Raw genomic sequence first — 20,900 nt, 5'->3', positions numbered from 1 at the left:
TGTTCTTTCAAAATGAAAACACCGTGCTTCATAAATTTGTCACACTGCTAAACTGTTCAAAGTGAGCTAGCTACCCACCTGTTGCCAAGAACACAGCCTATTTTGCAAATTTGTTGTTCTAGTTGAGAGGCACATTCAGACAGTTCCTTTTGACTCAAGAGGTGATCTACTGTAAACAGAGTACAATTTGTCCATAGATGATTGAAAATGATTTACTCCATGAACTTCTCTCACCAAATCACCTACTGCAAGTTCTAATCTGTGATTAAGACAGTGCCAAATTATCACATAAGGGTAATGTTCCTTAAGAATTGTAGCAACACCAGATTTGACACCAAGCATTACGCTCGCCCTATCACTAGCAAATGCTACAAGGTTCTGTTTCAAGTAAGAGTCATCAAACCCATGGTTATTGAGACAGTTCAATAGATGCTTAGCAATAGTTGCAGCTTTCTGATCAGGCAGTTCAATTAGATCTAAAAACATAAAATGGGGATCACCTTCCTTTTCACTTTCACATTTCAAATAAACTATTAGGGCGGTCTTAATACTCAGGCTTGTTGATTCATCAATGAGAACAGAAAATATGCCATTTATCTTCTTGATATGCTGGCAAATTTTATTTTTCATGTTAATGGCTATGTGATTAATTATCTCCATAGCACTAGTGCAGGATTGCAGTCCAATTCCAATGTCAATACCATTTTTTTTGAAGTTCCAATAAGCCAAGGTGATCAGACTATGGTCTGTCATTCTGAGCTGAATAATATGCAGAACGAAAAACTGAACAAGTTGCCTTCAGATGCGAAGCATTCATGGTGTCACAAAATTTTTCAAGCGCATCTTCACTAGCTATATTTTCAACACTTAGAGCAGCAATGTGAGCTTTTGATAGTTTGTGATCAACAATTATTTTTCTCTGAGAGACTTCAAGCGTGTACTTCGATCGGCTCCATGATAGGATACTTGGTACGTCTGACAGCCTCAAACCTTTAGAAGTGAAAAGTGTCAGATTGCTTTTGTTTGCACATAGTTTACGCTCAAGTTTATCATCCTTGAAGTCTAACCAGGGATAAGTTTCCTTCTCTTTCTTCCACATTTCTTCAGTCCAAACTCCTGAACAGGGATACAAGCCTGACTTCAAAGGACCATTACTTTCAGAACTGCATTTGGACCCGGTTAGAAAATTTGAACTAGAAGCAGGCGAAACACAGCTTTTGTCACTTTTACTGTTATCAGTCTCTGTACGTTATTCTTGTTACGCTCCTCAGCTTGTTTACGGAAGAAAGAAGTTAACGTTGTTTGCTTAGAAGCCATTGGGCTGTTAGTGAGAAAAATTTACTTTTGTATTAGCGAGTAACCAACGGACTAATACAACCGAGTCGGAGCAGAGAGCAGGGCCCACAGCGCCTAGCAGTATTCCTAAGCAGGTATAAAAATAACAGAAATAAAGCAAATAAGCTTTTTACACTTTTAGCCACCTAAATTGGAACCAAGTAATCAAGTATGAGAAAAGAACGTCTGATGAACTTTTGCTAAAGCCACAAATATTGCTGAATATTCATTGCCTCACTAAATTTCAGCAAAGCGGTCTCCCAGTCTCGCAGGATATACTGCGTCCGGTGCTCCCGATGTGGCCTTTTATATATTGGCGAGACCCGACGCAGACTGGGAGACCGCTTTGCTGAACACCTACGCTCTGTCCGTCAGAGAAAGCAGGATCTCCCAGTGGCCACACATTTTAATTCCACATCCCATTCCCATTCTGACATGTCTATCCACGGCCTCCTCTACTGTAAAGATGAAGCCACACTCAGGTTGGAGGAACAACACCTTATATTCCGTCTGGGTAGCCTCCAACCTGATGGCATGAACATCGACTTCTCTAACTTCCGCTAATGCCCCACCTCCCCCTCGTACCCCATCTGTTACTTATTTTTATACACACATTCTTTCTCTCACTCTCCTTTTTCTCCCTCTGTCCCTCTGAATATACCCCTTGCCCATCCTCTGGGTCCCCCCCCCCACCGCCTTGTCTTTCTTCCCGGACCTCCTGTCCCATGATCCTCTCATATCCCCTTTTGCCTATCACCTGTCCAGCTCTTGGCTCCATCCCTCCCCCTCCTGTCTTCTCCTATCATTTTGGATCTCCCCCTCCCCCTCCAACTTTCAAATCCCTTACTCACTCTTCCTTCAGTTAGTCCTGACGAAGGGTCTCGGCCTGAAATGTTGACTGTACCTCTTCCTAGAGATGCTGCCTGGCCTGCTGCGTTCACCAGCGACTTTTATGTGTGTTGCTTGAATTTCCAGCATCTGCAGAATTCCTGTTGTTTGGTAATCGAGCGTTTGAATTATATTTTGGAAAAGAGAGGTGATACAGCATTTTATAACGCCAGCAAATAGATGGGATTTAAGTTTTCAGTAGCTACAAGGCAAGTTATGTGTTTTACAAACAGGTTTAACACAATTGCACTTGATTTGAAATCACATGTTCAAACTCCTGAAAAGGTGTCAGTGGTAAGACTTCCAGTCATGTGGATGGATAATAAGCTGACATATAACCATATAACAATTACAGCACAGAAACAGACCATCTCGGCCCTTCTAGTCCATGCCGAACGCTTACTCTCACCTAGTCCCTCCGACCTGCACTCGGCCCATAACCCTCCACTCCTTTCCTGTCCGTATATCTATCCAATTTAACTTTAAATGACAACATCGAACCTGCTTCAACCACTTCTGTTGGAAGCTCATTCCACACAGCTACCACTCTCTGAGTAAAGAAGTTCCCCCTCATGTTACCCCTAAACTTTTGCCCTTTAACTCTCAACTCATGTCTTCTTGTTTGAATCTCCCCCACTCTCAATGGAAAAAGCCTATCTACGTCAACTCTATCTATCACCCTCATAATTTTAAATACCTCTATTCTGTCCCTCCGCCCAACCTTCTACGCTCCAAAGAATAAAGACCCAACTTGTTCAATCTTTCTCTGTAACATAGGAGATGAAACCCAGGCAACATTTTAGTAAATCTCCTCTGTACTCTCTCAATTTTATTGACATCTTTCTTATAATTCGGTGACCGGAACTGTATACAATACTCCAAATTTGGCCTCACCAATGCCTTATACAATTTCAACATTACATCCCAACTCCTATACTCAATGCTCTGATTTATAAAGGCCAGCATACCAAAAGCTTTCTTCAACACCCTATCCACATGAGATTCCACCTTCAGGGAACTATGCACCATTGTTCCTAGATCCCTCTGTTCTACTGCGTTCTTCAATGCCCTACCACTTACCATGTATGTCCTATTTTGAATAGTCCGACCAAATTGTAGCACCTCACACTTATCAGCATTAAACTCCATCTGCCATCTTTCAGCCCACTCTTCTAACTGGCCTAAATCTCTCTGCAAGCTTTGAAAACCTACTTCATTATCCAGAACTCCACCTATCTTAGTATCTTCTGCATACTTACTAATCCAATTTACCACCCCATCATCCAGATCATTAATATATATGACAAACAACATTGGACCCAGTACAGATTCCTGAGGCACACCACTAGTCACCGGCCTCCAATCTGACAAATAGTATGCACCACTACTCTCTGGCGTCTCTCATCCAGCCACTGCTGAATCCATTTTACTACTTCGATATTAATGCCTAACGATTGAACCTTCCTAACTAACCTTCCATGTGGAACTTTCCGACATGGAAGCACCATATCAGTAAAATGATTGATAAGTACTGTATAAAGGAGCATTAGATATTCTCAGGTGTCTACGTGGGTATACTGGGGTGCTACACCAAAATCTCTTGAGATTTTTTGTTTAGACAAATATTTGTTTAATTCGATCTGTTGTTGATTATGGCTGTGTGGTTTATGGATCAGCTTAATCTTCAACTTTAAAATGTTTCCGCGTGATACAAGCACAGGCTTTAAGATTGTGTTGTGGTGCAGTCAGGTCGTCCCCTTTTCCGGCTTTACTGGTTGAAACTGCGGAGGTTGAATTTAATGTTAACATACTGGATTAATTTGAGGAGCAAAGAAATGACCATCCTGTTAAACGGGTGTTGGAGGACTGTAGGGAACTTCACAAGAAGAGTGTCTTTAATTTTCAGTGCCTGTGTTCTTATCACGCTTGGAATGTGGGTTTGTTGGAATATGCAAAATCTCCCACTGTCGCGTTCTCGGTAACCCCTCCCTGTGTCTTTAGTTGATTTTAGGATACACAATTTAATGATGTCTAAGGATTCTGTTATGCCTGAGAACCTGTTGGTTCAGCATACATTAAGGAAACTAAGTATGGATTAGTAACCATTTTTACTGAAGGATCGAAATATAATCTAACTGGGGTTATTGGTGTGGCTGTTTTTGTGCCTGAATTATAGGTAACAATAAAGAAATGACCTACTAGCCATTTATCAGGATGTACAGCTGAATGGCTTGCCATATTTTGGGCTTACAGTGGTTTCCAGATTTGTCAGTGAATCTGGGGGTGCATGCAGCTTTGCAGATGTGTACAGATTTAGGAGTCTGGCAGCGAATCTGTAAGTACACTGAGATTTTGGGGTGTCGGTTGCTTTGGCGGTGCTGATTTGAGGGTTGGATGTGGGTTTGCGGGAAGCACAGGTTTGTAGGTGCACACCGATTTGCAGATATGTGCAGAGTGGGTGAGTTGGCGGAATCTGGGGTGAACACTGACTTGGGGGAGCTGGCGGATTTGGAGGTGTTTCAAATCTCAAGGTGTTTCCGTTTATACAGACTTTAATAATAAATACAACATGAACTTTGACATCTGTCCTTGCTTTTTTAATGCAGGCAGCCATTTTATGACTGTTTCGTAAAACTCATTCGTTAGGCCAGTGATGTTGTGGGGATGGAACTGGACTCTCTGACGGTGATGTCTGAAAAGAGGATGCTGTCCAAGTTGCATGCCATCTTGGACAATGTCTCTCATCCAGTGACGGCACCAAAGGTTTTTTCTTGCTGGTGCTACAGTGGGGCTGAATGATTCAGTGATGGTGCTGAGGGATGTGCTGTATTCGCAAGGCCAGACGTGTGGCATTCAAAAGTCAGTTTCAAGCATTATGTGGCAACTATAAACACCACTGTTGATTCACAAGCAGCAGCAACTGATAGATCTAATATAGAAGTGAACTGTGACAGCGTCAACAGCATCAGAGACAACCCGGGCTACACAGAGTATAAACAAACAAACCAATAGAGCATCCGACCCACAGCGCACAACGTGAATCACACACCAATCCCGCAATCAGCATCAAATGCGTGCTTTTCAACTGAAAAACACAACACTAACCCACAATGTCCACTGCTATTCGCATTACACAGACAGCAATGCCAAAAGATACACCATTATTAAAGTCAAATAAGACAAACAACAGATGCAAGGCTTTACCAGGAGTTGGACAAATCGTAATCTGACCATACAATACCTCAATTAATTCAGCTACTGAATTTAAAACAAAAATCAACAGAATTACCGCTTGGAAGTCTAAGCAAAACCAGTAGGCTTAATAGCAGTAAATGTAATATTTTAGGATATGCAGGAAACATAAGGACTATGGGATGTCCACCACAAAATAATAATAATGATCAGCATTAGTCTTGGCCCAAATTTTTTTTAAAAATCAATTGCACTCACCATTGATGTTTTCAGAGAAACACAATCCATCTGTTGTTGTAATTGGTGGTGAAAGCATCAACGATTTTATGGATGTCAAGTGCTTTGGTCCTCCAGCTGTTTATGGCCAACTGAGCCAAGTTGCTGTTCCGAGCATCGCCACTACTATTCCTCAGGTAGTTTCTGACGTGTCTGAGGCAAGAGAAACTCCGTTCGCATGAGTCAGATGTAACAGGCAGAGTCAGTGATATGCAGATTAGTTTGTATAAATCTATAAATGTATCGCAGTAGGGTCTCATTAGAGCTAGAAATTTCACTTTGTTATTCATTGTCTGTCCTTGCTTTTGTTTTGTTTCCAGCAGACGCCGAACCTGATGTAGCCCTGCAGTCAGGTTCACTTCAGTCACTCCATAGTATTGGGCTATTGGCCAAAGACAACCCTTGTCTGGAAGAACTTGTATTTGGGACTCAATGCTGAGACCCCAGGCAGAACGCCCCCGGTCTCAATTGAGAACCATCTTTACGTTTCAGTCAGAAGTCTGTCCATAACTGGATAGAAACAGTGCTTGCGAAGGTCATCAGAGGATGTGACAGGTGTGCGTTCAGTTTTGGCCTCAACAATAAAATCATGTAGGTGGCGGGGTGGCTGGGCCAGTCTCCTTTCATGTGGTCTGCTCTATATACTGGCCTTGATGCACAGGTCCCTAGCTCTTGCCTGAATTTCACTCCATGATTCCTCTCCCTGTTTTGCTGAGAGTGCATCGATAACAGACTGAGCCAAGTCCACAGCGGATGAAAGCTCCAAACTGGGAGATTGTGGCTGGTCTGACATGAACTTGGTGACTCGGAATAAATCCTCAGACAGAGTGAGAAGTAAAGCAAACTGCTCGTCAATCAGTCCATTTACAGCTCTGGCCTCCGTTTTCCTCCGTGCATTTGGTTGACCCATAACATCCTGTAGTGTAGCTAGAATGGCAGGGAGTAATTTTCCTATAGCCCACAAAGCTGTATACTGCCATGCCCAATGTGTATCTGACAATTTCTTCAACTCCACGGGCTGTGCAGTTGATTCCAGTTCTGTCTGTTTCTTCATGAAAAGATCGTGGGCAACAGAGTTTGAAAAGAAGTTGTAAAGCAGCTGCAGTTTCAAAAAACTCACCCGCTTGTGGTACATTGCTCACAACATCCACTAAAACAAGGTTCAGTCTGTGAGCATGGCAGTGTATATATAATGCCTGCGGGACCTCTTTCCTGAACCTCTCTTGTACCCCGTTACTGCACCCGGACATCACTGCCGCCCCGTCATAACACTGACCTATACACGCGTTCTTGTCAATCACACACTGGGCCAGTGTCTGTTAGAACCATAGAAACTATAGAAAAACCACAGCACAGAAACAGGCCCTTTGGCCCTTCTTGGCTGTGCCGAATCATTTTCTGCCTAGTCCCACTGACCTGCACACAGACCATATCCCTCCATACACCTCCCATCCATGTATCTGTCCAATTTATTCTTAAATGTTAAAAAAGAACCCACATTTACCACCTCGTCTGGCAGCTCATTCCATACTCCCACCACTCTCTGTGTGAAGAAGCCCCCACTAATGTTCCCTTTAAACTTTTCCCCCCTCACCCTTAACCCATGTCCTCTGGTTTTTTTTCTCCCCTTGCCTCAGTGGAGAAAGCCTGCTTGCATTCACTCTATCTATACCCATCATAATTTTATATACCTCTATCAAATCTCCCCTCATTCTTCTACGCTCCAGGGAATAAAGTCCTAACCTATTCAACCTTTCTCTATAACTGAGTTTCTCAAGTCCCGGCAACATCCTTGTAAACCTTCTCTGCACTCTTTCAACCTTATTTATATCCTTCCTGTAATTTGGTGACCAAAACTGAACACAATACTCCAGATTCGGCCTCACCAATGCCTTATACAACCTCATCATAACATTCCAGCTCTTATACTCAATACTTTGATTAATAAAGGCCAGTGTACTGTGACAAGAATACACATAGATTAAGATGTTAGCTGTCCTGTGCTGGCACCGGTGGGATCAGCAGTTGGTCTGCCACCTGTCTTCAGGAGAGAGAGAGATAAGGAAAACAATGGAGCAACATTTAGAGATGTGTAATGAAGGGACGGGGGAGAGAGAGAGCTGTCTAGAGCGGCTCCCCCTTTGAACCCTGAACTGTTTGAAGTGATGGACAGGCGATACCCCAGTAGGAGGATAAAAAGGGACAGGTTCGCTAAGGCGACACACACACGACACCCGAGGTAACGAGACCCTGGAAGCGGTGCGCCTCTCACAAGTCGGCGGGAAGTACCGAGCCATAAACGCACAGGGTGGAAAGGCATGATCAGCGGGAACCTGGTGTGTGTCCACCCTTGCCTGGGTGCCAGGTTCAGCGCAGGGAAACGATCGTATCTGGAAACGGAGGGGTCACGGTCGGTGACCTCAGATGACATCACAAAGGACTCATCCGAAAGCTGACTGCGAAGGTCTGTGTGGGGAAGCCTTGAATATTCATTCGTTTTTGCTCTCTCTCGCCTTCCCCCAACTGTCCATCGCCACGGCAGCGATTACTGTGAACTGAACTGAACTAACTTGAACTGAACTTTGCGTTACTTTGAAACTGGTCATTTACCCCTAGACAACGGCCGGGAGACTCGGTACCTCATTGGACCGGTAAGATGTCAGTCAAAGACGTACTCCGGATTCCCCCCGCGCATTGGTCTGTGGATATGTCCATCTACTTTCACATTCCCGCCCACCGAACTCAGCCCACAAAGTGGCGGGGATCTAATGGGTTGCTGATGGGCTAATCCAATGTCAATCACACCAGTCTCCGTCTTCCCCTCGAATGATTGGCTGACGTGAAGAACGAGGGCGGGGTTTGCATAAACGGCGGTGGACACTCTAATTTAAAGCCGCCTTTCGGCCACCAACTCGATTGGAGTGTGGTGCAGAGAATTGGGAAATAAAACCCTCACTGCTTCCCTCTTCAAATGAAACCTAAATTACCCCCAAAAAGTCCTACAGATCGTACGCAATGAAACACAATACAGCGAATTAAATTAAAGTTACTGCCATAACTTAAGAAAACTTTTAAATGAAAACTACACGACTCAGAATGATGTTTTACAAACACAGAAAACCTACAGCACAATACAGGCCCTTCGGCCCACAAAGCTGTGCCGAACAGGTCCTTTCCTTAGAACTACCTAGGGTTACCCATAGTCCTCTATTTTTCTAACTTCCATGTACCTATCCAGGAGTCTCTTAAAAGACCCTGTTGTATTCACCTCCACCATCGCCGCCGGCAGCCCATTCCACACACTCACCACTCTCTGCGTGAAAAACTTTCCCCTGACATCTCCTCTGTACCTACTCCCAAGCACCTTAAACCTGTGCACTCTCGTGCTAGCAATTTCAGCCCTGGGGAAAAGCCTCTGATTATCCACATGATCAATAGCCTCTCATCATCTTATACACCTCTATCAGGTCACCTCTCATCCTCCGTCGCTCCAAGGAGAAAAGGCCAAGTTCACTCAACCTATTCTCATAAGGCATGCTCCCCAATCCAGGCAACATCCTTGTAAATCTCCTCTGCACCCTTTCTATAGTTTCCACATTCAGTGAGGCGACCAGAACTGAACACTGTACTCCAAGTGGGGTCTGACCAGGGTCCTATATAGCTGCAATATTACCTCTCGGCTCTTGAACTCAGCCCCACGATCGATGAAGGCCAATACACCGTATGCCTTCTTAACCACAGAGTAAACCTGCATAGCAGCTTTGAGTGTCCTATGGATTCGGAGCCTGAGATCCCTCTGATCCTCCACACTGCCAAGAGTCTTACCATTGATGCTATATTCTGCCATCATACTTGACCTACCAAAATGAACCATCTTACATTTATCTGGGTTGAACTCCATCTGCCACTTCTCAGCCCAGTTTTATATCCTATCAATGACCAACACAAACAAAGGAATAATTAAGCATAGTGTGTCAAATTCTAAGTCGTGTCAATGTAATTCCTTATCTTCTTGTTTTACCCCCTTCCCCCATAAACCTAACAGGTATGTATCCTGTAATGCTGTCTCCATTGATGCCTATTATCCCAGCAGTCTTGCCATAATTCTTAACCCACCAATCTCTGATTTGCTAGACGGAAGCTCTTTATGCACAGTTGAACTTTTGCAACTGAATTTCTATGTGCAGGGACTCATAGGGAGTGGACATATAAACCAATACTTTGCGTACAAAACAATGTTGATGAGTTTCCAACAGTAAACCTGTCCTGCTGCGAGAATGACCTGTTTTAAGACTCATCAAAACAGAAGAGGCATCTGAAGAAATTACTACTTACCATGAACAAATTTCCACCACCCACTGTAAGCCTAAAATGATTGAAACAAATTTTGCTGTATATACTGACAAATGGTTGGTATCTTTATCATTACCAATAATTCATGAGCAAAAACAGCCATATTAACATCCCATTTAAGTTATCTTTGGATTGTTCTGCAGCAATGCTTATCATAATTTTCCTCAATATACTGACAAATCAACAGATTCTCAAGCATAACAAAATCCTTAGAATTTATTAAATCGTGCATCTAAAATCAACTAAAGGCATTGAAAAAAAAACAAGGTAGGGTTACCAAGAACGCGACAGTGGGATATATTGCAAATCCAATGACTCCATATTCCCAGCGTGATAAGAACCCAGGCACCCAAAACTAAAAACAATTTTCTTGTGAAGTTCCCAACGGTCCTCCAACACACCTTTAACAGGATGATCATTTCTTTGCCCCCTCAAATTAATCCGGTATGTTAACATTAAATTGAATCTCCACAATTTCAAACAGTAAATCTGAACCAGGAGACTACCCTACTGCACCACAACACAATCTTAAAGCCTGTGCTTCTATCACACCCAAACATTTTAAAGTTGAAGATGAAGCTGATCCATAAATCACACAGCCATAATCAAGAACAGATCGAATTAAACAAGTATAAATGGTCAACAAATATTTTCGTGTAGCACCCCAGAATTCCCACACAGATGCTTGAGGAGATGTATTACTTCTTTACATTTATCAATTATTTTACTGACATGGAGCTTCCATGTCAGCTTATTATCCATCCACTTGCCTGGAAATCTGACCACTGACACATTTTCAGGAGTTTGATCATATGATTTCAAATCAAGAGCAGGTCTATTAATCCTCTTTGTAAAACACATGACTTGTGTTTTTTGCCACTGAAAGCTTAAGGTCCATCTATTTGTCGACTGGTCGACCTTATTAATTGCTGATTGCATGCTATATACACTAAAATTGAAATTTCTACCTCTATTCCTTAAACCTCCATAATCTACATATAGTAATTTACACACCCCAGAACCTATCTCAGAGAAAACGTTATTAATCATAATATGAAATAATAAATACTGTCTTGTGGGTCTACCCTTCTGATATCCACTCTCATAAAACACTATATCACCTCTCTTTTCCAAAATGTAATTCAAACGCTCGATTACCATACATTCCTTAAGATTACATAAATGAGAGGTTGACGATATTGGCCTATAACCAGAAGGATCAGGCGGGGAGCTCCCAGGTTTTAGAACAGGCACAACTACAACCATTTTCCAAGAGTTGGCCAAACCCCCAAATACAATTCAGAAATTTTAATATGATCTCAAGAGAGTTGTCAGTCATATGTCTGATCATACAATAACATCCTTTCCTGGAGATGTCTGACCTGTCAATCCCTTCCAATAATATCACATTATGAACTCCAGTAAACCTTTCTTGCAATCTTCACCACTTCTCTCACCCTTTCATACTGATACCTCCTAACTTTCTTGAACACCTTGTTTCTCTCCCTCTGCACATTCCTCAGTCCACCATGGTACAGCCTTTCTCCTATTAATTCCGTTTGTAATGGGAATCACTTCCAATGCAGTTTGCTGAATAACGTGACATAATCTTTCATTGCAAAAATACACATCTTCCTCAACATTCTGTAGCAGTTCCAGAACTACTATAAACATTAAATCTCGTATCCATTGAGACACGCAAGTTGAAAAACTCTTCCTTGTTCAAACCATCGCATCATTCCGCAAACAACTCCACAGTGAACTATGTGCGTTAAAATCCCCACACCATACAAACCTTAGTGAGCGAGAACTACATATACTCTCTCACAAATCAATAGAAAGTTTTCCACAAGGTTTGTAAAAATTAACCACTTTTATACAGCTACCTGTTGAATCAAATAGTTCTACAACAAATCCCACATACGTTTCATTCACATTCACTACTTTACACACTGCCCCTTTCCTTATAAAACTGGCAACAACCACCCCTCTACCAACTAACCTATCATGCCTAATGACAATATATAAACTTTAAAAAAACTTAAAATGTCCCAGTATCCTGGTTTCCTGAATACATATAACATCGGGAGCATCTGACAAATCAGAAATAAACTTATCTAAAATTGATGGTTTAAAAAAATAGTTAAAATGGATATTACTAGAAAGAACAAAGTTATTTAAGTCAAAAAATCTGCGAAACTGAAACCAAATTTTTAATGTATGTCTTTTTAAATTAATTTTTTAATGCATTTCTACAGTGAAACTACAAAGAACCCAGCAACAAAATGGAAATTTATACAGTGCAAAACAAACAAATCCAATATATAGTTCATAACAGTAAGGAAAAAAAACACCCAAAAGAGAATTATGTAAAATTAATATCCACCCTAACCTCCCACTGAGAAAAAAGAAAACCCAGGCCAACCACCTTACATATATAAAAAAAATCAATCAGAACATTCAACCCCAGAGAACTGTAAATATATGTATTAAAAAAAACATAATGTTGACTACCAAAAGTATAGTATAATTCACAACAAAAACCACATAACTTTCAAGAAAAAAAAGCTGAAAGTAAGGGATTGTAACATGCTAAAAAAAAAGATAAATTTACCCTAAAGAAGAATTATTCAAGAAAAGGTCCCCACACTTTATGAAACTTTATGTCCAAGTTAAGAAGTGAAGAATGAATCATTTCGAGGTCTAAACAGCCCATAATATCACTAAGCCATTGAGCATGAGTGGGTGGGGCAGCATCTTTCCACCTAAGAAGAACCAACCGTCTAGCCAAAAGAGAGGCAAAAGATAATGCTTGGCATTTAGTCGGACTCAAGTGCATATTGATGTCACCCAAGGTGCCAAAAAGAGCAACCAAAGGGATAGGTTCTAAATGACAGTTAAGAATATGCGATTTTTAAAATTTCAAAATATACTTTATTCAAAAATAAATTATCTACAATAAACCATTCAATAACTTTCCATCCTTTACATGCATATGTTTCCATCATAGTCAGTACATATCCGTACTTGTGGCCATCCACGTGGCACTCCAGTTCACCTTACCACATCATTGTTGACAAACCTTCTCTCCAGAATTTCTCAAGACTAGGACAGGTCCAATACATATGAATAAGGGAAGTCTCAGCCCCTTTACACTTATCACAAACAGGACTAATGTCAGGATAAAACTGCGATAATTTAGTTTTAGACATATGAGCCCTTTGTACAACCTTAAACTGCAAAAGGCAATGGCGAGCACATAGAGAGGTTGAGATAACTGACTTAAGAGTTAAATCCCAAAACACATCGCTTAAAGAGATATAAAGATCTTGTTCCCAGGCAGTTCTAATTTTATCAAAAGGAGCACGCCTCAAAATCACTAACTTATCCCAAATAGCCGATGTTAAACCTTTACCCAGTGGGTTGGTACATAAAAACAAATCCAAAACATTTCTCTCAGGCATCTCAGGGAAGTTGATATCAAAGGGTTAATAAAATGTAGAATTTGAAGATATCTAAAGAAATGAGTATTAGGTAGATTAAACTTTGCAGACACTTGTTGAAAAGTTGCAAAACGATTATCTATGAAAAGATCTTTAAAGCGCCTAATATCCTTTCTCTACCAGTCGTGAAATGTTGAATCCTGCATAGAAGGTAGGAAAAGATGATTGTGTAAAATAGGGCTAGAAAGAGAAAAACCATGAAGACCATTCAATTTTCTGAACTGAGCCCATATTCTTAAAGTATGTCTAATAAGAGGATTAGCAATAAGTCTAGGTAAATGACAAGGAAGTGTGGAACCGAGAACTGCAGGAATTGAAAGATCCTTAGTAGATTTCACCTCCATTGCCACCCATTTTGGGTAGTCAGACTTATTATGAAAGAAAGACCAAAGAATAAGACAATGAATATTGGCTGCCCAGTAATATAAACGAAAATTAGGCAAGGCCATACCACCCTCCTTTTAGATTTTTGAAGATGAGCTTTGTTAAGTCTAGGGCGTTTTCCCTGCCAGAGATGAGATGAAATAATAGAATCTAACCCATCGAAAAAGGCTTTAGAAATAAAAATTGGTAGAGACTGAAATAAATACAAAAATTTAGGAAGGATATACATTTTAATAACATTTATACAACCTACAAGAGACATAGACAAGGGTGACCACTGTGTCAAATTCAGTTTTGTAGAGTTTAGGAGATTGGTAAAATTTTCACGAAAAAGATTTTTGAAGTTCCTTGTTACTGTAACACCAAGATAAATGAATTGATTATTAACTACTTTAAAAGGGAGGTCCTGAAATACTAAAGTTTGTGCTTCTCTATTGATTGGAAAGAGGTCAGTCTTATGTAAATTAAGTTTATAATTACTTAATTTACATAAGACTGTTTACCAGAGAGTTGACTAAATTTATCAAGAAGTGAAAACATTGAGGGTAAGGAGGTGGTCGGGTTTAATATAAAAAGTAAAAGATCATCAGAATAACCTCTCCTCTAAACCCCCATCACTTCAGCACAGCTACGAAACGCAATGGCAAGTGGTTCGATAGCCAAATCGAAGAGTAAGGGACTTTAAGGGCAACCTTGATGAGTGTCGCGTTTAATGCTGAAAGACTGGGATAGCTGAGGGTTGGTCAAAACAGAAGCGGTGGGACATGAGTATATTAATTTAATCCATGTAGTAAAACCTTGTACAAAATCAAATTTTTCTGAAACCACAAAAAGGTAATTCCATTCAACACGATTGAACGCTTTCTCTGCATCAAGAGAAATAACACATTCAGGAGTCCCAGTTGAGAGTGAATATTAGATATTAAATAAGCGCCGTATAGTAAAAAGGGAAAGACGATTTTTGATAAAACCAGTTTAGTCTTCGGAAATGGCAGAGGGTATAATGTTTTCTAATCTACGAGCCAAAACTTTAGCCAAGATTTTAACATCGACATTTAGTAAAGAAATCAGCCTATATGAAGAACCTTCTGTCGGATCTTTACCTTTTTTGGCTAAAAGAACAATACATGCTTCTTTGAATGATGCAGGCAATTTACCATGCTTGAACAAATCGGATAAAACTAAAAATAATTGAGATGAATGCAGAGAAGAAAATAATTTATAGAATTCTGCTGAAAAGCCATCAGGTCTGGGAGATTTACCCGACTGTAACACAGAGATGGCAGATGATATTTCCTCGAATGATAATGGTTTGTTGAGTTTTGCTTTAAAGTCAGAGGAGAGCGAAAGAATGTTTAAACTATTTAAAAAATGTTCAACCGAGTTATTCTCATTTAAAGATTCAGAAAGTTGAGAATAATAGTTCTTGAATGTGAGATTGATATCAGAATGATTCGAAGTAATGTTCCTATTTCCCATTCGAATTTTTGTGATTTGTTGTTTAGCTTTAGAGCATCTTAGTTGGTTAACCAGAAACTTACTGGACTTATCCCCATGAATATAAAATCCGCTCTTACTATCAAGGAGTTGATGTTCAACCGACTGACTGGAGATAAGGTCAAACTTGGTCTGAAGTTCTACTCTCTTCTTATATAATTCAGGATTTTTGGTCTGGGCATATAATTGGTCTCGCAAACACGAGGGATTCTGCAGGTGATGGAAATTCAAGCAACACACATCAAAGTTGCTGGTGAACGCAGCAGGCGAGGCAGCATCTCTAGGAAGAGGTACAGTCGACGTTTCGGGCCGAGACCCTTCGTCAGGACTAACTGAAGGAAGAGCTAGTAAGAGATTTGAAAGTGGGAGGGGGAGGGGGAGATCCAAAATGATAGGAGAAGACAGGAGGGGGAGGGATGGAGCCAAGAGCTGGACAGGTGATGGGCAAAAGGGATATGAGAGGATCATGGGACAGGAGGCCCAGGGAGAAGGAAAAGGGGGAGGGGGGGAACTCAGAGGATGGACAAGGGGTATAGTCAGAGGGACAGAGGGAGAAAAAGGAGAGAGAGAGAAAGAATGTGTGTATATAAATAATTAATGGATGGGGTACGAGGGGGAGGTGGGGCATTAGCGGAAGTTAGAGAAGTCGATGTTCATGCCATCAGGTTGGAGGCTACCCAGACGGAATATAAGGTGTTGTTCCTCCAACCTGAGTGTGGCTTCATCTTGACAGTAGAGGAGACCCTTACACTTCCTCCCTTACCACCATCCAGGGCCCCAGACAGTTCTTCCAGGTGAGGCGGCACTTCACCTGTGAGTCGGCTGGGGTGATGTACTGCGTCCGGTGCACCCGATGTGGCCTTGTATATATTGGCGAGACCCGACGCAGACTGGGAGATCGTTTTGCTGAACACCTACGCTCTGACCGCCAGAGAAAGCAGGATCTCCCAGTGGCCACACATTTTAATTCCACATCCCATTCCCATTCTGATATGTCTATCCACGGCCTCCCCTACTGTAAAGATGAAGCCACACTCAGGTTGGAGGAACAACACCTTATATTCCGTCCGGGTAGCCTCCAACCTGATGGCATGAACATTGACTTCTCTAACTTCCGCTAATGCCCCACCTCCCCCTCGTACCCCATCTGTTATTTATTTATATACACACATTCTTTCTCTCTCCTTTTTCTCCCTCTGTCCCTCTGACTATACCCCTCGCCCATCCTCTGGGTTTTTTCTCCCCCCCCACCCCCTTTTCCTTCTCCCTGGGCCTCCTGAGCCATGACCCTCTCATATTCCTTTTGCCAATCACCTGTCCAGCTCTTGGCTCCATCCCTCCCCCTCCTGTCTTCTCCTATCATTTCGGATCTCCCCTTCCCCCTCCCCCTCCCACTTTCCAATCTCTTACTAGCTCTTCCTTCAGTTAGTCCTGACGAAGGGTCTCGGCCTGAAACGTCGACTGCACCTCTTCCTAGAGATGCTGCCTGGCCTGCTGCATTCACCAGCAACTTTGATGTGTGTTGATATAATTGCTCTATTGCTTTAATTTGACCGATCAAATCTGAACGCTCCAGACGGGTCTTTCTTTTCAAATTCACAGTGTATGAAATTATTTCACCCCTCAAATATGCTTTCATGGCATCCCAGATGACCTGGGATGAGATTTTAGATGACACATTAGTACTTAGACAAAAGGTTATTTGGTCCTTCATAAATTTTACAATTACAATTTACAAATTAATGTATGTCTAACAATGGGACTAAGATATTGTCTATCAATCTTAGAAAACAAAAAGAGAAGAGGAGCTCCCAGTAAAGAAGCCAAAGAGAATCCCTTTACCGACTTCTCCTCCAAGTCCAGCCATGAAGGACAGGCCTGCATATCTATACAGTGAATCCAAAAAGTAATATAACGAATTGCCCAGTAATAGAATCTAAAGTTTGGTAAAGCCAAGCCACTATCTTTTTTTAATTTTTGCAGTAAAGGTTTACTCACTCTAGAGCTTTTATTATTCCAGATATATGACAAGATCATAGAATCTATTCTATCAAAAAACGTTTTCGGGACAAAGGATGGAACAGCTTGAAGCGTGTATAAAAATTTCAGAAAATTGTCATTGTTATAGCATTTATTCAACCAATTAATGACATCATCATAGGTGACAAATTGAAAAGCATTTGTTGTATATATTCAATTGAAGGAAGAAAATTATATTTATATAAATCTTTAAAATTTTTAGTAATTTTAATACCAGGATAGGTAAAATAATTTTAGCAATATTAAAAGGTATTTGATCATATTGATCTGAATAATTATTAATAGGAAATAATTCACTTTTATGTAAATTTAACTTGTATCCGGAGAAAGCGCTAAATTCAGTAAATATGGATAACATAGAGGGAATAGATGGTCTGAAACGTAAACTAATAAATCATCTGCATACAACAGAACTTTATGTACTTAATCTCCTCTCTCAAGTAAATTGCTGGCTGGTCAGAAGACAGATTTTGAAAATACGTAGACCAGGTAGAACTGAAACATTAGGTTCTCATGAAATTAATAAGATATTTATGGATTTTTATTCTAATCTTTATAATTCTGAACTTTTTGATGATACTATCTTTATGCATAGATTTTTGCAAATATTAAATATACATAAAATTCCTATTCAAGATATTAACACATTAGATGTGCCTATTAAACATGAGGAAATAGCTGGGGCTATACCCTCTGTGCAACTAGGGAAAGCTCCAGGACCAGATGGATATACAGTGGAATTTTATAATTCCTGAGCCTGAGCCTGTATTCACCAGAGGAATTAGGACTGATCTCATTCAAACTTATCAAATTGTGAAAGGGCTTGATAGAGTGGACGTGGAAAGGCTGCTTCCTGTGGTGGAAGAGTCTATGACCAGCAAGCAGAGCATCAGAGTAGAGAGGTGTCATTGTAGATCGGAGATGGAGGAATTTCTTTGACAGAGAGTAGTGAATCTGCGGAATTCTTTGCCACATGGAACTGTGAGGCCAATTCTTTCTGTACATTTAAGGCAGAGGGAGATAGACTCTTGATTGATCAGGGCATGAAGGGATACGGGGACAAGACAAGAGATTGGGGCAGAGAGGAAATTTGGATCAGCCATGATAAAATGACAGAACAGACTTGATGGGGTAAAGGGCCTCATTCTGGTCTTATACTTTCTGGTCTGACGGTCTGTCCCCAGTGTGAACTCGCTGATGTCGCTTCAAGTCAGATGACCGAGTGAATCCCTTCCCACAGTCTGAACAGGTGAATGGCATCTCCCCAGTGTGAACCAGCCGGTGTCTCTGTAGGGTGGATGACTGAGCGAATGTCTTTCCACATTCAGAGCAGGTGAATGGACTCACCCCAGTATGAAACAACTGGTGTCTCTGTAGGGTGGATAACTGTGTGAATCCCTTCCCACATTCAGAGCAGGTGAATGGCCTCTCCCCAGTGTGAACCAGCCGGTGTCTCTGTAGGGTGGATGTCTGAGTGAATCCCTTCCCACATTCAGAGCAGGTGAATGGCATCTCCCCAGTGTGAACTCGCTGGTGTCTCTGTAGGGTGGATAACTGTGTGAATCCCTTCCTACATTCAGAGCAGGTGAATGGTTTCTCCCCAGTGTGGATTTGCTGGTATCTCTGTAGGGTGGATGACTGAGTGAATGCCTTCCCACATTCAGAGCATGTGAATGGCCTCTCCCCAGTGTGAACCAGCTGGTGTCTCTGTAGGGCGGACGAGTGTGTGAATCCCTTCCCACACACAGAGCAGGTGAACAGACTCTCCCCAATGGGAACTCGCAGATGTATTTTCAAGTCCGATGACCCAGCAAACTCCTTCCCCCAATCTGAGCAGGTGAATGGCTTCTCCCCAGTGTGAAGTAACTGGTGCCTCAGTAGATGAAATGACAAAGTGAATCTTTTTCCACAGTCTGAGCATAGGAATGGTTTCTCCCCAGTGTGAAAGCACTGACGTGTGTTCAGTTCAGATGATTGAATGAATCGCTTCCCACAGTCTGAGCAGGTGAATGGCCTCTCCCCGTGTGAACTCGCTGATGTTCCTGCAGATGAGATGACTGAATGAATGCCTTCCCACATTCTGAACAGATGAATGCTTTCTCCCCAGTGTGAAGCAGCTGGTGTCTCAGTAGCTGAGAAGACCGACTGATTCCCTTCCCACATTGAGCAGGTGAACAGCCTCTCCCCAGTGTGAACTAACTGATGCACCTGCAGTTGAGATAACGAACTGAACCCCTTTCCACAGTCTGAGCAGCTGAACGACATCTTCTCGCTGATGTTCGTTCAGCTGAGATGACTGAATGAATCTGTTTCTACGTTCAGAGGAGGTGAAAGGCCATGGCACCGTGTGAACTTGCTGGTGTCTCTGTAGGGTGGTTGGTTGTGTGAATGCCTTCCCACAATCTGAGAAATGTCCCCTCACTGGTGAATTTTCAGATATATCTTTAGCATCGATGACAGAATGAATTGCTTCCCACAGTCACAACAGGTGGAGCACCTCACTATGGTGTGAACTTGCTGACGTATCTTCAGACTGGATGATTGAGTGGTTCCCCTCCCTCACACAGAGCGGGTGAATGGCCTCTCCCCACTGTGAACTGACTGGTCTGTCTGAGGGTTGGGTGTGAGTGAATCTCTTCCCACACTGAGAGAAGGAGAACGATATCTCACTACGATCAATTCTCTGGCAATTCAGAAAGTCAGACGTTTGAATCCCTTGTACAATCAATGCAGTTGAAGAACTGATCTCCAGTGAACAAATGCTGGTGTGTTCTCAGCTCCCGATTCCAGTGAATTTCACTGAGTTAAAACAGAAAACTTCATTTCAGAGACAGAATACATTACCAGCTGGGATGTGATCTGGGATCACCTTCATCTGCAAGGATCGACAACAGATGTGTTGGTGTTGCAAAGAAAATATTTGGTCACTCCTTAAGTATCCAGACAGAGTCAGCAAAACTGATGTGTTGTTGTGTTTGAGATTCCCGTGCACAAGTGTTCTGCCATTTCAAACCTGTAAAAATATTTGCAAAAGACATCAATGGGTGAAGGACAATATTTCAGGAGAGATTTTAGTCTGTGGTGAGAACATAAGAACATAAGAAATAGGAGCAGGAGTCGGCCATCTGGCCCGTCGAGCCTGCTCCACCATTGAATAAGATCATGGCTGATCTGGCCATGGACTCATCTCCACCTACCTGCCTTTTCTCTATAACCCTTAACCCCCCTACTGTGCCAAAATCTATCCAACCTTGTCTTAAATATATTTACTGAGGTAGCCTCCCCTCCTTCATTGGGCAGAGAAATCCACAGATTCACCACCCTCTGGGGAAACAGTTCCTCCTCATCTCCATCCCACATCCCCCAAAATCTTGAGGCACTGTCCTCTAGGTCTCGTCTCACCTTACAGTGGAAACAACTTTCCTGCCTCTA

At 41.8% G+C, this 20,900-nt stretch overlaps 1 pseudogene; it reads right to left on the bottom strand.

Moving 5' to 3' along the window:
* Positions 1 to 18,620: 18,620 nt before the first annotated feature.
* Positions 18,621 to 19,733, bottom strand: LOC140198495 (uncharacterized; annotated as a pseudogene).
* Between the last annotated feature and the right edge of the window lie 1,167 nt (positions 19,734 to 20,900).

This window comes from Mobula birostris, chromosome 5 (assembly GCF_030028105.1).
Source record: "Mobula birostris isolate sMobBir1 chromosome 5, sMobBir1.hap1, whole genome shotgun sequence".
Classification (NCBI taxonomy): domain Eukaryota; kingdom Metazoa; phylum Chordata; class Chondrichthyes; order Myliobatiformes; family Myliobatidae; genus Mobula; species Mobula birostris.
Note: the sequence above shows the minus strand (reverse complement) of the source record. Positions and strands in the feature narration are given on the sequence as shown.